Raw genomic sequence first — 20,064 nt, 5'->3', positions numbered from 1 at the left:
TAACAAAGTAGCTCAAATAATGAAAATTCATAGCATCATGAATATGGTTGAGTTGTATCTACAAAGGACTTAACTATGGTTAAGTTCATTGTCACAATTTTCATTCAAACTTAACTATGGTTCACTTGCATTTACAAAGGACTTAATTATGGTTAAGTTCACTATCATAATTTTCACTAGAACTTGCATTTATAAAGAACTTAACTAAGGTTAAGTTAATAGTCATAATTTTCACTCAAATTTAACTATGGTTGAGTTGTATTAACAAAGAACTTAACTAGGATTAAGTTCACAATTTTCATCTGAACTTAACTATGGTTAAGTTGCATAAACTAAGAACTTACATAGGGTTAAGTTCACAGTCACATTTTTCATTTGAACTTAACTATGGTTAAGTTGCATTAATTGAGAACTTACCTAGGGTTCAATTGTCAATTACAATTTTCACCTAAACTTAATTATGGTTGAGTTGCATTAACTAAGTACTTAAACTCTAGTTAAGCTGTCAATCAAAATGTTCATGTGACCTTATGATTGATTTTCATTTAGAAAGAGCTTACACTTTAGTTGGTTAAATTTGTCAGTTCAGATGAGGAATGGGTTCCCATTTGCAAAGAACTATTAGGTAAGTTCTCTAAAATTAGAATGTTTACTTATATGTTTAAATTGTCACTTAAAAATCTTTACTTGTATTTGATTGTGATAACTTTACTTGTGTTAAATTGTGAATTAAAAATCTTTACTTTGACTCATGATTTTCATTTTCAAAAAATTACATAATTAAGTTCTCCCCCAAAATTAAGATGTTCACCTAAACTGAACTATAGTTAAGTATTGGGGTCTAAAATTTCACATGGACTTAACTATAATTAAGATTTATTTATAAAAAAAACTCCTAAATAAAGTTTTGTAAATCAAACTATTCACATAACATTTGATTATGTATTTCTCAATAACACATAAAATGTTAATAACAAAATGTATAATATTATAATCAAAATGTTCGCTTTGGTTCAAAATATGCTTTTAACATAGCAAATTACATTAAAAAAATTATAACTTTGAGCACCAAATAAAATTCATCCAAACTAACAATCAACCCTTAACATATAAGCCCACTACATAGTCAAATGCAAACCCACTACTTAAACAAAATTTTGAAGTTAAACAATTCAGTTGCAATTTTCTCTCTAAACCAATCCATATGGGCACCAATTAGTGAGCTAAATAGATGATTATGCATAAATTATTTTGCATGTTTTATTAAGAACAATCCATAATCACCATTGCAAGAAACACAAATAATCAAATTCAAGATTATTATAAAAAAATTATTGTATAAAACATAAAGGTAAAATGATAAGATGGATATTTAGATATTTGTTTACTTACTCCTATTCTTGTTGAGAAACATCATGCAATTGTTCAATGTCCCATTGTTGGTCACCCTTAGGATCACCATTCTCCCTATAATACACTACAACATGCAAAATACATAGTCAAGGATGAAAATGTTACGATAGTTTGTTGAAAAATTGGAGAAATATTGAATATCAGGAGACATTAAAGTGATATATAGGTAAGAGACATCGACCTCCCGAAATTTCCAATTTTTTTTTTTTGGGTAAAAATGGTTGATATATTGGTAAATGTCGATTAATCAATGAAATGCTCTAAAAATTGCCCCATGTTGAAAAAACTCTTTGAAATATCAACAATATATCGAAGATAAATCAACGATTTTTTTGGGGATGTATCTGTGGAGATTTGTCTTTCATCCAATAGTCCAGAACATGGTCGCGCGATTCAATGGCTACAATAACGCTTATGTTTTTTAAAGGTCATTCAATAGTAAAATAAGTGATGTAAGGGCCCAAATTCAATTTGAAAGATGATCCAATGGTTAGGAAATGATCACAACAACTATTTGAAAATCTAATGGTCAGATTTCATCTAGATTTCAATCTAATGACCATATATGATTTCTAACCTTAAAATCACTTTCCAATCACTATTTTGGCTCAAAATTTTTCTATAAATACTTGATTCTCAATCCATTTCATCCACAATTCAATTAAAAATCTCTTGATATCTTATTGTTTGTTTGTTTTTTTTTTTTTTTTGTGATTATTCTCAAAATCTTATAAATTTGGGAATTTAGTGCTCAAGTTGTGGATTAACTACAAACCAAGGTTGCTCAATTATTCTAGGGTATGTTTGTATTCAATTTAAATTATTTAATCAATAGAATTTAAATTATTAGTTTTATTTTAATAATAGTTTAATATAATTTTTAATTATATTACCAAGTTTAAATGTTTATTATAGTTAAAGTAACTAATTAATATATTTTCAATAGATTTGAGTAAATTAACTTAATATAGCTCTATATTTGAGTTACATAATTAGTATATTTGCAATAAGTGTATGAAATTAAATTTAATATTAGTTTTATATTAAAATGTAATTATAGTCTATTGTATTTGTATACCCAAATTTATTTATTTTAATAACCTAATTAGTTAATTTTCAAAATATTTTAGTTAATTAAATTTATGTATTAATTTTAGTATTTTTACAATTAATATAGCATTGAACTTAAATTGTAGTCAATTGTTTATTCAATTTTATGTTATGTATGCTTCACTTTCAATTGCAATTTAATTTAGTATTAGTTTTATATTCAAGTTAAATTATATTCTATTGTATACCTAATTTTATTTATTTTAATCACCTAATTAGTTCATTTTAAATATATTTTAAGTGAATTAATTTAATGATTTAATTTTAGTATTTTTACTATTGATATAACATTGAACTTAAATTATAATTAATTGTCTATTAAATTTGATGTTTTGCATAGTTCACTTTTTATTGCAATTGAATTTAATATTAGTTTTATATTCAAGTTAAATTATAGTATATTATATACTCAATTTTATTTATTTTAATCACTTAATTAATTCATTTTCAATATATTTAAGTGAATTAAATTAATGATTTAATTTAAGTATTTAACAATTAATATAACATTGAACTTAAATTATAATAAATTGTTTATTCAAATACCTATTGTTATTGACTTCCATCAACATTGATCGGTCTAATCCAAAAGGAATATATGATCAACTTACGATCTCACCTGTTGGTCAAAGCCACTGCTAACTTTAACACAAACTTAATATTTTCTCAAAGTTGAGAGACAAAACAAAGAAGTAACAGAGTAAGGTCATGACTACTTGATAGCCTTAAGTCATGACTCACCATAGGTCTTGTCCAATGTATAGTCATACACATTAGTTCATTTACCATGAGAAAACTTGTCATGATAGTCAAAACCATTCATCCATCCAATTAGGAAGTGGTGCACTACAACTTCTAATGGGTTGCCTAAACCCATGAAACAATTATGATAAGTCATCTGTTTTCAAGAAACTCGTGACTTTGATCTTCCATGCAACTCTTAATGCACCTCAGTCACATACAATGCAAAATATGCAGGACAAAGTACTTATAAGATATAATGGATGGAAAATAAGATAGATAAAAGTGAATTGGAACTTTATTAAACAAATAATAAAATCTAAGAGTTTATTGCATTATGTCATGCTTTTAAGGGCTACATCCTAACATATGCGTCACAATATTTCCACATACCACTCTCTTCTTCTTGTAGACCCACTTGCACCTTATAGTTTTATCCATTTAGGTGCTTCTATAAGAGCCCAGACTCCGTTATAATACATAGATTCTAACTCTGCCTCTATAGTTCTTTGCCTTAAAATAACATCATCATTGCTTATTTCTTCATCGTAATCTATGGGATCGGTCTTATGTTCCTCTTAAATCGCCTCAAAAGACTCTCTTAAATACATGAACCTATCTAGTTATATAACAACCCTCCCACTATGACGAGGCACTAGTGTACTAGAATTGACTGGAATGGTAGGTGTAGGAACCTTTAAACCCATAGTCCTATGTGCTAATGTAGGAGTGTCTTCAAGTGCTTTCCAATCTATAACATGTTTTGCTCTATTACTCATCACATAATCCTTTTCTAAAAATCTGACCTTTTTACTAACAAATACCTTCTAATCGAGCAAACTATAAAAATAATCCACCCTCATTTCTTTTGGATACCCTACAAACAAGCATACCTCAAACCTTGCTTCCAACTTGTCCACCTTTGGTTTCAACACATGTGTTGAGCACCCCTAAATGTGAATGTGTTGCAAACTAAGCTTGCAATCTTTCCACATATTTGTGGGAGTTAAAGGTATTGACTTAGAAAGCACTAGGTTGAGAATGTATGTTGCAGTATCTAAGGCACATCTCTAAAAAGATACAAAAAGTGAAGAGAAACTCATCATTGATCTCACCATGTCCATCAATGTTTGATTTTTTCTTTCTGCTACTCCATTTTGCTATAGAGTTCAAGGTGCACTCAACTAGGATATAATCTCATGCTCCTTAAGGAAAGAATCAAACTAAGTACACATGTACTCTCTACCTTGATTAGATTGAAGTGCCTTGATATGTTAGCCCAATTGTTTTTTCAATTCCACCTTAAATTTAATGAATTTATCGAAGGCATCAAACTTCCTATGCATTCGGGTAACATATCCAAACCTGAAGTAATCATCTATAAACTTGATGAAATACTCATACCCTTCTCATGCGTGGACATTAAAAGGCTCACACATGTCAATATGCACAAACGACAAGTTTAATGTCCACGCAAATTAATAAAGGACATCTTGGTCATTTTACCTTCTATATAGGATTCGCAAATTAAAATATCATTTTGAATCAAGGATGGTAAAATTCCAAACTTAACTAATCTTTGGATCCTATTTAGATTAATATGACCTAAGTGTAAGTGAGAAAACCGTGTTTGATTAGTTCTAAGTTCCTTTCTTTTATTTGAGATATGATAACTCTCATTACTTGGCAAAATAGATAATGGAGAAACATGATAAAGACTATGCATCAATGACTCTGAGCATATAAATGAATCATTTAATTTAATAAAACCTTGTTTATTACAAAAGAAAAAAAAATGAATAATTTAGATTATACAAACTAGAAATCGAAATCAAATTCTTCCTTGACTTAGGAACCAAAAGAAATTTTTTTAATACTAGAAAACTACTATCATAAAATATAAAGGTAACATCTCTTACTGCTTACACAACAACTTTAGCTTAAAAAGCTAATGTCAAGTACATGTCCCCATCATTCAACCTTCTTCTTAGGTGAAACCTTTGTAATGAATTACAAACATGATTAGTGGCTTTAGAATTTATCCACCAAGAATTAGTGGAATCTAACACTAAACAAGATTCAACTAGAAGAAAATGATACATACCTAACTATCTCTTCAGGAATTTAGGGCATTCTTTCTTCTAATGGTCTTTCTGACTACAAAAAAGAACACTACTTGACCCTTGCTCATTTTCTTCTTCCCCTTTCCCTTAAACTTTTCCTTTTTCTTTGTGGACTCTATAGTGTTCTTCTTCTTCTGGCTAAAAGAACCTAAAGAACCTGAAGAACCCTTCATTGTCAAATGAATACCTTTTTAGTTCCTGAGAATCCTCTCAACCATCTAGTGTTCCCTTATTAGTTCGGTAACCTTATCACCATCTTACTCATATTATAGTTGAGCTAAAATTACAATAAAGAATCCGATAAGGTCTCTGGAACCATGTCAACCTGGGTTTCCCCTTTGATCTCAACTCTAAGGATCTCCATCTCGTTAAAGAGTTCGATCACATGAATCTTATGATCTCTAATGAGAGTTCCTTTTAACATCTTAGTATCTATTATAGCCTTAAGAATAGCTTGCCTAGCTAGCCTACCCTTGCCACCAAACATCTCATAGAGACTAATAAGAATATCATAAGTTGTTGGAATAGACACGTGTTGATGTTGCAGCACATTATCCAAAGACCTAAGTATAATACACTTAGTCTTCTGATCTGCTCTTTGCTAACAATGATAATTGTTCTTTTCTTCTTGGGTTGAATGTTCATTAGGGGTAGAAAGAGCAATTTCCTAAGTTACCCACTTTAACTCCTCTGAAGTGAGCATTATTTCCATATTCCTTTTCCAATCCACATAGTTTGGTTCAGTCAACTTATTAGTAGTGAGAATGAGTTTAATTGGTTATACGACATGATATCTATAATAGAAATAAAAACTTAAATTAATTAATTAAGCATGCACAACGAGTTTGTAATCAATTTAGCAAAAATGTAGTGCTCTCAAACTATGTCCTTTTGTAAAGTATTTAAGTATCATAAAAATCAATCCTATGTAGGGTAGGTCATGACCTTATTACTAGTTAGAGACCATCTCATATTGATATCCCTACCTTAACCATGAATGGTGTCTAAAGGTAGAATCAACATATCTTTCAATTTGGCCAATGAACTATGCAAATAGGACAACGTGGGACGATTCGACCACCTCATGTCCAATATTAAGTGTATAATCATTGTCTTTGAACTATTAATGTCACCAAGTAAGGAACCCCATTGTGGGGGTGGTTGCTCCTACTACAAACATGTCAAGGCTTATCCATAAGGAGAATCCATGTCCCCTGATTCCTAAGACCTAACCCACCGTGGGGTGGTGATGAACCTAAATCAAGATAAGCTCAACAATGGAGGCCATGGGCTTTGCTAAGGCCCTCTCCATTTAACCTTTTGAAAAGAAAGACTTTTAGTAATCTTGGTACATTTATTAAAATAAATTCTCTATCAAGAGAATTTCCCAATCCATTATTTATTTCTTAAACTGGGACTCCAATGCTAAAATAATGGCTTTCTTATTCCTTTATCCTTAGAATATCTATATATAAAATGGTTTTCTCTTCTTTTTTTCAGGGGGAAAGAGTTTGAAGAATGATTGGAGCCAAAATATGTGCTCTAATGACACATATTCGATATGATTTGCGTACCAAAGGACACTCAAATCACCCAACTTGACCTAAATTGATACTAAGGCCCTAAATGTGAGTTTAACTTTTATTTTGAAGATTCATCTCAGATTTAATGGAAGAAAATGGCGCAAGTTGAAACCAATTTAGATTTTGAAAGATTAAAAGGTTAAATGGGAAATTAAGCGAGTCAAGACTCATAGAATTTGAGAAAATGCAAGACAATGATGTTATGATTTTGGAAGATGAAGACTGATCATTATGAAGTAAGAAGGAAGGCATGTGAACATGGATAATGAGGCATGAAGCAAATTCATCAAAGTTAGCATGGAAATTTGGAACTTAAAATCTGGTGGCAAAATGCACTCTAACTTTGAGGTGAAATTTGAGGCATCTTTTGAAGTCCATTTTAGGCATACAATATATTGTTTTGAAGTTCGGGAAGTCATGAGTCTAACGCTTCAAACAATGTACAAATTGGAGCTTAAACAAAGAATTTATAGTCATTTGAAGACAACTGCATAGAGTTAAAGGACCATTTCAAAATGATTTTGAAATTCAAGTTATGAATTCGAAATCCATTTTGAAATGACCCTAATTTTGAATTCATCCACTGTCACTTTGATGTTTCACCTCCTCCGTCTAGGGAATTGCATCTTGGGCACTCCATCCACTTTAAGTGGGCCCTACATGACAAGAAATCATCATTTTTTTTTAGTAGGTGGAAACTATAAAAACTCATTTTTTATGTTTTCTAGGGACTTCTTGATTTTTTTTAGGAGGAGAGATGAGTTGACGATTCTTAGGGAGGGAAAAGAAGACCTTAAAGGTTTTTCTTAATTTGTTTTTTTTTTTTTTTATGTTTGTTTATCTTTATTTTATTTTTATTCTTTTATTTTATTTTATTTAAAAAGGTAACCTAATCCCCGGATCCACAAATCGAGTTTCGCAAACCGCTTTTTCCTAACTAGAGTCATCAAGGGGTTTTTGTTCTTACTTGATTTTCCCCATTTAAAAAATAAAAATAAAAAGTAAGTGACGACTCCAAACAAAACTGTTCCTCATCGGGGACAGATTTTTCAAAACTCAAAAACCGCTTTTTCTCCACACATATTATTATTTTAATCGCAAGTCGCGCCGATCGATGGATCGGGGGAGGGTCCACACCAAGATCAGTCATCCCTCCAATTAGGAGGTGGTGCACTACAACCTCTAATAGGTTGCCTAGGCCCATGAACTGACTATGAACAAGTCATTTATTTACAAGAAACCCATGACTTAGATCTTCTGTGCAACTCATAATGCACCTAAGTCACGTACAATGCAAAATATGCAGGCAAGAATACTCATAAAGTATAATACATGGAATAAGGATAGATAAAAGTGAAACTGAAACATTATTAAATAAATAATGAATTTCAAATTTATTACATCATGTCATGCTTTTAAGGGCTCTATTCTTACAATCTCTCACTAACCCTCAAAGCATCATGCTTATAAAGCATGCTAGATACTTATCTTAAACCTATGTTATCCCTGTGACCAACAAAGACTCTCCATGTCAATGTCTTGGTGAAAAAATCCACCAGGTTGTCCATAGAAGGTATCTTGTTAACCATCATGCTACCTTCTAAACTATCTCAACACTTTGGAGCACAAGCACATAATCTCTCGTTCTCCTAAGATACTTGAGTATATGTTTGACAACAATCTAGTGGTCTAGACCTGGATTAGATTGATATCTACTCACCATACCCACTACAAAGCAAATATTTGACCTAGTACATAGCATCGCATACATAAGGCTGCCCATTAAAGAGGCATAGGGTACTGATTGCATGCGCTCTTTCTCCTCAGGTGTTTTAGGCCAATGATCCTAAGAAAGAGGAATTCCATGCTTAAAAGGTAACAAACCTTTCTTGAAATCCTGTATCACATACTTGACCAAAAGCTTATCTATGTAAGTAGCTTGAGATAGCACTAGTTTCCTATTATTGCAATCCCTAAAAACTTAATCCCAAGAATATACTATGTTTCTCCCAAATCCTTCATCTATAACTTAATAGAAAACCAGATATTGACTAATGACAATAACCCTACATCATTACCAATGAGTAGATTGTTATCTACCTACAAGATCCTAGAACACCACCATGCTTCCCTACAATTTCTCATACTCACAAGGCCCTTTACTATGAAAACATATAGTTACATCATATAGATGTTAATATCAAGATAATCATTTAAGAACACTATCTTGGCATCCTATTACAATATCTCATAAATGAGATACACCGCAATGGGTAAAAGTACTCTAATGGATCTTAATATGGCTACTAGTGAAAAGGTTTCCTATATTCGAAACACTGTTTCAAACTATAACCTTTAGCCACATAAATATCAACTTTTACATCTACTCATTTGTTCCTCTTGTAGACCAACTTACACCTATAGGTTTTACCCCTTCAGGTGCTTCTATAAGAACCCAGACTACATTAGAATCAGAAGGATTCTAACTCTACCTCCATAGCTTTTTACCAAATATGTGCATGCACATCGCTCATTGATTTATTGTAATCTATTGGATCAATCTCATACTCCTTTAGAATTGTCTCAAAAGACTTTCCTATAAACATGAATCAGTATAGTTGTTTAACAACCTTCCCACTATGACAAGGCATCAATGTACTAGAAATGGGAATGGTTGGTACTGGATCCATAGTATCATGTGTATAGTGGGACTATTTTCTAGTATTCTCCAATCCATATCATTGTTTGTCTTATTACATATCATATAGTTTTCATCAAAAATCTAGTATTTGTAGCAACAAACACCTTTTGATAATCCTGACTATAAAGTAATAATCCCTAAATCCTCTGGATATCCTAAAAACTAATACACCTTTATAGAAAAAGAGGAGTTATACAGCCTTTAAGATATATCCCTAAAGAAAATGGGAAGTAATGAGAAACTAATCACTAATCTCACTATGTCTATCAAAGTTCAATATCTTATTTCCATTACTCCATTTTGCAATGAAGTCCTTAGTGCACACAACAAGGATATCATCTCATGCTCCATATGAAAAGGATTGAACCTACTAAACACACTACCTCAATCTAATCAAAGCGTTTTGATATGTTTACCCAATAGGTTATTCGATTCCGCCTTAAATTCAATGAATTTATCAAAGGCATCATATTTCCTATCTACATATCCAATCCTAGAGTATTTATCAATAAAATGATCAAATACCCATACTTTCCATATATAAAGACAAATATGTTCATACACAAGAGTAGCGCTAACTCCAAACATTCCTTAGTTCCAAGTCCTTTAAAAATAAAGTGGCCTCTTGGTTATTTTACCATCAATATAGGATTCATAGACTAAAAAACCTTCTAGATTAAAAAGCTCCGGACTTGATTAGTCTTTAGATCCTATATAGATTAATACAACCTAGGCATTAGAAGTAAAATGTTTGATTAGTACTAGGTTCTTTCTTTCAATGAGATTTGACTATTCTCATTACTTAGCAAAGTGATAATAGAGTCTCATACAAAAAAGGTAATACCTCTCACTAACTTGCACAACTAATCTTGTAACTGAAGCTAAGGTAAGTACAATCCCATCGTGGCCTTCTCACTTGTTGAAAACCCTGTAAAGAACTATAGATAGTAGGCCTGGAATCCATCTACCATAATTGGTGAAATCCACCACTATGTATTCAACAACAAGAACATGATGTGTACTTGTCTATCCTTATTCATTTTTTAAGTGTCCTAAAAGGTCACGAAGGAATCATTGCCCATGAGTTTGTTCTCTCATTCCTTTTCTTAAACTTCCCTTATTTAGAGTTGTTGTTCTTCTTAGTAGAAAAGCTTGAAGAACCTTGACTTCCATATGTACACCATTTTACTATTTGAGAATCTTCTTACCCATCCTAAAGGAATTTGTTAAGATCTCTAAGATAACTTGAATCCTAGTGTTCATAATAGTCTTAAGGTCAACTTGTCTAGTTGACTTGCTCTTATCACTAAATAACCATTGCAACTTAAAGAGAATATCATAGACTATGGCAATAGACATGTGTTGCTTTTACAACACATTATCTAAAGACCCCAAGTATGAAAGACTTAGTCTTTTCATTCATCTTATGGCACCTTTAATATGTTTATTTTACTTTATGATAGGTTTGTTCAAATGAAATAACAAACTATACTAAAATAAGCTTCTATGCAATTAATTACTATATCCATATTATTTTCAATACATAATTAGGTCTAATTTAAACAAAAGATAATAGGTAACATGTTAAAAACATGATATCTGTAATAAATATAATAATTCCATGCATTAATAAATAAATAAATAACTGAGCATTAAGGCAAGTTGGTAATTAATTTAACAAAAATGTAGTGCTCTCAAACTACATATATCCATACAAGGTATCCTAGTATCATAAGAATCAAACCTACTTTAGGCAGGTTATGACTCTTATTACTAGGTAGAAACCCCCTCTAATTAATCAACCTACCTTAAATCTCCAAAGGTTATCCTAAGGCATTGATCAACATACCTTTATGTTTAGCCCTTAGCCCATGCAAGTGGAACCACTTTAATTGATTCTACCATTTCATGTCTAAGTTAAGTGTGTAACCAAGATCCTTGACATCAATGTTACCAAGTGAAGAGTTCCATCTTTAGAATTGGCCACTCCCACTACAAACATGTATAGTCTTGCCCATAAAGAATAGTTCATATCCTTTTATTCATTGGGTTATTTCATCTTTAGGATGATGATGGGCCCAAAATCAAGATGAGCTCGATCTTAGAGGTTATGGACTTGCCTATGGCCTGCTCCCACTTAATATTTTGGAAGAGAGACTTTAAGATAATTTTGGTAATTATCTTAAAATAAATTATCCATCAAGAAAATTTCCAAAACTTTTATTTATTACTTTAATTGGGACTCCTGTGCTAAATATAGATATCTTTCATATTCCTTATCCTTGAACTTTCCTTTTCAAACTAAATGGATTCCTCATTCTTTTGGGGAAGAGAGCCTGGAGAACTAATTTAGGTGTCATTCTCCTTCTCTCTAGGGGAGAGAGCTCGAAGAACCTCCTAACCCTAATAAAGGAAAGTCCTAAAAGGAATTTAAAATTCCAAATGACAACAACCAATTCCTTAAATAAATAATAATGAAAATAAAACTCATGAAAATTTATTTTTTTAAGAAAATCCAAAATTACCATTTTAATTTATTTTATGTGAAACAATATCTTAACAAGTTATCTTAATCATGAATTATTTATCATATATTTTTTTGAAAATAATTTATTTCTTTAAATTAGAATCTTGTACGAAATAGGAAAGATTTTATTTCATAAACACTTGGAAAAATAAAACTCCTTCCTTAAAATAAAAATAAAAACTCTTAGAGATCTAAAATCTAAAAAGATTTGTTTTGAAAAAAAATATATATCTAAGAGTTTAATTTCGGAAATGAAGTAAATTCTTTTTCTTTTTTTCCAACTTGTCTTTACCTAAAATAAAATTTTCCTAATTCCTAGCACATTCTAATTTAATAAATTATCTAAAATAAGGAAAAAAAATATGAAAATTCAGTAACTTAAGAATACCAAAATATATTCTATGCCAAAAATAAAATAGTATAAAAGACATAAAAGGAAATTAAATAAATAATTTCCATGGCCTTAGGGATCCTATTGCAAATTTTGTAACTAAAACTTGGATAAAATCCAAATTGCCAAAAAGCCCTACAACCAAATAGAGGGTTAGTGAAAAAAGGAAAACCCTACTGGTCCAATTGGCACAAAAAGAACCCAAAAAAATTGACCATAAACAACCAAAAACAATTTAGCCTGAACTCAATCCAATAATTGTGTGTCTTGCTTCAATCAGCCATATCTCCCTCGTTTCAACTCCGAATTGCAATCTGTTTGAAACACTGGATTCTTAACTTCCTAAGTTTCAAAACCATGTGTGGTTTGACCTAAAAATATCATGAGAAGTCATCCCTATTTTAAGTTAAAGATAAAAAAAAAACTGGGCTACCAAGGATCTCAAATCAAGAATTTCCAAGAATCTTTTTTTTCCCTTAAAACACCATAGGAACTCATGAAAGAAACTTCAAGAAGCCTTATTTTCTCTTTTCCAACAAGGGAATGTGCACAAATACTTTTTGATACTTCGGATTGCTTCCATACTCTCCATAGGTTACAAAGAAAGATTAAAAAAAAAAAAATACAACAAAATCCTATACTCCAAAGATTTGGAGTTTACGAACAAAAATCATATGCCTCTTATGAGGATTACAACCCATCTAGGAAAAGTAAATAACAAGCCAAGTAATTATTTCATCCCCAATAAAAAGCAATCATATTATAACAAGATCATAATAAAGAACACACATTAATTATCCCTGGGGCCATGGACAAAAAACCTACAAAAACAAGTTAGCACACCCTAGAATGGTTCTAGCACGATTACTAACATATGGATTTGATATCATTTGATGGAAAGAAAACTCGAATCTCTCTCTTTCCTAAGTTCAGATCAGGTTAAAAACATGCATAACTATCCTAGGTTTTTTCTAAATCCTATGCACAATGGAAAAATAACATTTTTTATACTTTAAAAGGATTTTGAAAGTGTTAACGAAAACCATACCTCATATTCAGATGTTCCCAAATCAAATCCACATGGTGAAGATGAAGATCGAAATCGCAAAAGTCTTATAAACCCAAAGTCTTCCGTCCGATGACTCGAACCTTGATCTTGGCACACTTCCGATGGGGAGGAAAAGATGGTGGAGGCTATGGCTCTCTATCTTTTTGGATGGTAGAAAACAAAAGCTATAGAAACCTTAACCCCTATGGGGTATTTATAGGGTTCCTAAGTGGGATTAAGTGACTTGAGCCCACATGGGCTTGGTTCACTTAAGCTAGCCCAAAATGGGTTATAATTTATTAATTAACCCAATAAGGCCTACTAATTAATCAAGTAGCCCAATCCAGAGACCTTGTTCACTTACCCTTATGCAACCTTGCGTAATTATGAAAACGCCCTTATGCATAAAAGTGAACTTAGAGCTAATCTGACCCTCATAACCCATGCCAACGAGGTTTATAAGCTCAAAGTGGAAACCACTAGAACCTATAGGAATACTGGCTCCCTCATAATCCAATTCTAAAGTTGATTCAACATCCCACTACAGAGAATCAACTAAACCCCAGTATCTTATGTAAATAATAACAAGACACCAAGTGCTCAGGTTTGTGACCTGCTATCCATTATGTTTAGTCTCCCCATGAATTGGTGTCTGTAGTCTAACAAGGTAAAAGCTATCATCCTTTCAAGACTACATCTACCATCCTTGAGTTATAGATCCCCCTATTGTGTGTTCAATTAACATATCTTAGCTCTCAAAGAGCTTATGTCAAGTTCCACTTAAGGAACTACTATGACTATAGTTTCCATGAACACACCTCCTTTGGATCACCCAATGGGACACACTGTCTCAATCTCAAGAGATATCATGGTGCCTTTATTGAGAATACCTATTGCTACCGGTTTCCATCAACAATGACCTAATCCATAGGGAATCTATGATCAGCTTACGATTTCACTCGTAGGTCAAAGCCATTGCTAATTTCAGTACAATCTCAATATCCTCTTAAGGTTGAGAAACAATAAAATGAAACAGCTTGATGGAGTCATGAATACTTGATAGCCTTAAGTCATAACTCACCATTAGTCTTGTCCAATATGCAACCATACACAGTAGTGTACTCACCATGGGAAACTCATCCCAATAGCCAAAACTAGTCATCCATCCAATTAGGAAGTGGTGCATTACAACCTCTAATGTCTATGAACAAGTCATTTATTTGTAAGGAACCCATGACTTAGATCTTCTGTGCAACTCTTAATGAACCTAAGTCACATATAATGCAAAAGATGCAGGAAAAAATGCTCATAAAGTATAATACATAGAATAAGGATAGATAAAAGTGGAATTGAAACATCATAAAATAAATAATGATTTTCAAATTTATTACATCATGTCATGCTTTTAAGATTTTTATCCTAAAAAATATATTGTATCATTTCTAGATTTTCATCTAAAATTGAATAGATAAACAAATCTCGATTGATGATAATATCCCTAGATCACTCCCAATTAGTGGACTATCATCCACCTACAAGATCTAAGAGTATTACCATGCTTTCTTGCGCTTTCTTGTACACACAAGGCCCTTTGCTATGAAAATTCTTGGTTGTTGCATCTAATAAAAGAGATACACCACAATGGATGAGTATTTTTATGGATTTGAGTATGGCTACTATTGAAAAGGTTTTCCATAATTGAAACAAAGTTACAAACTATAACCTTTAGCTATGAACTAGCCACATAAAACTCAAGTTTTCCATTTACTCATTTGTTTCTCTTGTAGGCTAGCTTACACCTATGGATTTTATCCCTTCAAGTACTACTACAAAAACCTAAACTATGTTAGAATAAAATTTTAACTATCCTTCATAGTTATTTGCCAATAATAAGCCCAAAAATTGCTCACTACTTTATCATAATCTATGGGATATAAACCTCTTACTATGATGAGTTACTGGTGTACTAGAAATTGTAGGAATGGTATGTCTCTAGTCCTTTGGATCCATAGTATCTTGTGCAAAAGTGGGACCGTCTTCTAATGTATACTTCAATCTACCACTCTTTGTCTTATTCCTTATCATATAGATATCATCCAAAATCTAATATTTGTGCTAACGAATATCTTCTGATAACCTTGACCATAAAAGTAATCACCCAACAATCCTCTTAGATGTCTTATAAATTAATATACCTCTTAGGAAAAAAGTCATTGCACAATCTCTAAGACATATCTTCAAAAGAATATGGGAACTGATGAAAAACCAATCATCGATCTCACTATGTCTATCCAATTTTTTTATCTTCTTTCCACCTCTCCATTTTGCAAAGGAGACCCTAATGCAAATAACTGGGATATAATCTCATGCTCCTCATGGAAAGAATCTAACTTTACACACCACTTCGATCCAATTGAAGTGCTTGATATGTTTACCCAATGGGTTATTTGATCCCACCTTAAATTCAATGAATGTATCCAAGGCATTGGATTTCCTCTATACATATCCAAAACTAGAGTAATCATCATTAAAAGTGATGAAATTCTTATTCCATTCCCATGCATGACACTAAAACTTCCATAAACTTCAATATACACTAACTACAAACATTCCATGGTTCTATGACCTCTTAGTCATTTTACCATCTATATAGGATTCACAAACTAGAAGATCTTCTAGAGTCAAAAAGGTCAGACCTGACTAGCCTTTAGATCCTATTAATATTAATATGATCTAGGTCATAATACCAAATGTTTAATTAATGCTAGGTTTAATCATGATATTTGACTGTTTTCATCACTTAGAAAAGTGATAATGGAATACATATAAAAAATAAAAAAAATAAAAATATTACTTCCCACTAACCTACATAACTATCATTGCAATTGAAGTTAAGGTAAGTACAATCCCATCTAACCTTCACACTTGTTGAATACCCTGTAATGACTTAAAGACGATGGCCTTGGAATATATCCATCATAAAATGGTGAAATCCACCACAAATATTCAACAACGAGAAAATGATGTATGTTTTCCTTTTTCCTTTAGGAAAACTGGGCATTTCTTTTCTAGTGTCCTAAAAAGTCACAAATGAATCACTTACTCTTGGGTTTGCTTTCTTATTCATTTTCTGAAATTTCCTTATTCGTTATTATTATTCTTCTTCTTGGTAGAAGAACCTGAAGAAACCTTGACTCCCATATGAACACCCCTATGTTATTTGAGAATCCCCTAAACCATCCTGAAAGAAACTGGCAAGGTCTCTAAGATCATATAAAACTCGATATTCATAATAGTCCTAAGAGCAACTTATTAGATGACATGTCCTTATCATCAAATAACCCTTGCAAACTAGAAAGAGAATATTAAAGTCTTTGGTAACAGACATGTGTTGATATTGCAACAAATTATCCAAAGATCCAAGTATTAGATACTCGGTCTTCTAATCCATCTAATGCCACCTTTGATATACTAGATTTTCCTTTTGCTAGGTTAGTCCATAAGGAATAGCTATCTCTATCTAAACTAGTTTTTATGCAATTAGGTACTATATCCAAAATAATATTAAGTCCAAATGATTAGTTGGGTTTGGTCTAAAGTGAGAAAGGGTGAGAATAAATAAATATAACCAACATGATATCTGTGACAAAGAAAATGTCCATGCATATAACATAATACTTACCTTTGATTCAATTGCAAGGCTAAGTGTGCAAGTTAGTGGGAGGTAATAGCTTATGTATTCCATTATCACTTTGCTAAGTGATGAGAACAGTCAGGATTGAACCTAGCATTAATTAAACATTTGGTATATAAACCTAGGTCATATTAATCTAAATAGGATCCAAAGACTAGTCAATTTTGAACTCTTTGATTCCAAAAGATCTTCTAATCTACGAATCCTATATAAATGGAAAAATGACCAAGAAGACTAAATTCAAGGAATGTTTGGAGTTAGTGCATACTAACATGTATGGACCTTTTTGTGTTTTTGCATGGAAAGTGTGAGTATTTCATCATTTTACTGATAAATACTTTAGGTTTGGATATGCATATAGAAAATCTGATGCCTTGAATAAATTCTTTAAACTTAAGGTGGAATCAGATAACTTATTGGGTGTACCAAGTCACTTCGATTAAATCGAGATGGTATGCCTAGTAACTTTGGTAACATGGGATTATATCCCAGTCATGTGAACCAGGGACTTCATTGTAAAATGGAGAGATAGAAAGAAGATATCAAATTGTCATAAACATAGTGAGATCAATGATTGGTTTCTCGTCAGTTTTCATATTCTTTTAAAGATACTTCTTTAAGACTGTGTAATTCTTTTTTTACCTAAAAAGTATATCAGTTTAAGAGATATCCAAGAGAATTTCAAGGGTCGTTGCCTTTATAGTCAGGATCATCAAAAGGTGTTTGTCAATACAAATGCCAGATTTTTATAAAGATTATGTGATAAGGAATAAGGCAAGTAGTGATATAGATTGGAATACGCTAGAAAATAGTCCGATTTTGCACATGACACTATGGATCCAGAGGGATAAAGACATACTATTCCTATGATATCAAGTACACCAATACCTCATCATAATGGGAGGTTTAAATTCCACGGATTGTGATGAAGTAGTGAGTGGTTTTCATGTTCATTCTTGTGAAGGAGCTATGAAAGGATAGTTAGAATCTTTGTATTCTATCATAGTTTGGATTCTTATTAGAGCACCTGAATAGATAAAACATATAGGTATAAGTTAGTATACAAAAGGAACAAAAGAGTAGATGGAAAGTTTAAGTTTTATGTGGCTAGGTTGTAGCTAAAGATTATAATTTGAAACTTTGTTTCAACTATAGAAAACCCTTTTAAAAGTAGTCATACTCAAATCCATCAGAGTACTCATATCCATTGCGGTGCATCTTATTTATGAGATACAACAACTAGACATTTTCATAACAAAAGGCCTTGTATGTATAAGAAGGTGTAGGGAAGCATGATAATGATCTTAGATCTTATAGTAGATGATAAAATATGTATTGGAAATGATGTAAGGATATTGTCATTAGTAAAGATCTAGTTGTCTACTTTATTTTAGATGAAAATCTACAAGGAGCACAATATATTCTTAGATTTAAGGTCCTTTTGGACTAAAAGAATAGGAAAATTGCACTATGTCTCCAACATTGAAAAAACATTTGGTCAAGTGCATGATACAGGACTCCAAGAAGGCTTTTTACCCTTAGGTTTAGAGTTGTCTTTCTCAGGATCAATGTCCTTAGACATCTAAGGAGAGAGATTGCATTAAGGCAGTATCTTATGCCTCTACAATGGATAGCCTTAAGTATGCAATACAATGTGCCAGACCAGATATTTGCTTTGTTGTAGGAATAGTGAGTAGATATTAGTCAATTTCATGATTAGAGTTTTAGGAAAATGTCAAGAATATACTCAAGCATCTTAGGAGAACGAGTGATTCTATATTTGTGAGTCTTTGCCTTGAGTTGGTACTCTTAGGTAGTGGGAATTAGACTTTCAGTTTAATGAGGACTCCCGCAAGTTTAGCTCTAGGTATGTGTATACTCTACATGGTTTTTGTTGTTTTCAAAGCAACAAAAAAAGTCATTTAGCTTAAGATGTTCCTTATAGGAACGAAGGGTAGTTCTCTAGGCTATATCATCTAAGATCCTATTTTTTATAACAATAAAATGGTGGCACAATCAAAAGAACTAAAGTACAACTAGAAAATAAAATTAATAGAGAAGAACTACTACCGGATTTAGTGAGATAGTATAGAGATGTGGAGCATATTCTTTCTACAATGTCCAGTTTGTTTTAGAGGCTAATGGGAGTTTGTTAGGATTAAGCCCCTAAAAAAAACATGATGTAACAAAGTTAAACTTAACTATCCTCGTGTTATCCCTTTTATGCATTAACATTGATTTGAGCATTCAACTTATATTTCTTACATTGTACATGATTTGGGTGCATTATGAATAATACAGACGATACAAGTCATAGGTTCCTTGTAAATAAATAAGTTGTCCACAACCAATTTATGAATTTGGGCAATCCAGTAGAAATTGTAGTGTACTACCTCCTAATTAGAGGGATGACTTATCTTGATCATCGAGATAGGTTTCCCATGGTAAGTGCATTAGTATATGTGATGCACACTGGACAGGACCTATGGTGGATTATGACGTAAAGCTATTAGTTGTCATGATTCACTAAGCTACTATACCATGGACTCTCAACCTTGAGAGGATATTGAACATGTGCTGAAATCAATATGAGACTTTAACCTATGGGTGAGACCTTAAAGTAGCCATATACCCCTATGGACTAGGTAATTGTTGATGGAAGCTACTAACAACAAGTATTCTCAATAAAAGTACCATGATATCTCATGGGATTGACACAGTGTGTCCCCTTGA

Source organism: Vitis riparia, chromosome 13, assembly GCF_004353265.1.
Source record: "Vitis riparia cultivar Riparia Gloire de Montpellier isolate 1030 chromosome 13, EGFV_Vit.rip_1.0, whole genome shotgun sequence".
NCBI classification, from domain to species: Eukaryota; Viridiplantae; Streptophyta; class Magnoliopsida; order Vitales; family Vitaceae; genus Vitis; species Vitis riparia.
The sequence above is the reverse complement of the archived record's forward strand: the minus strand, read 5'-3'. Positions refer to the sequence as shown.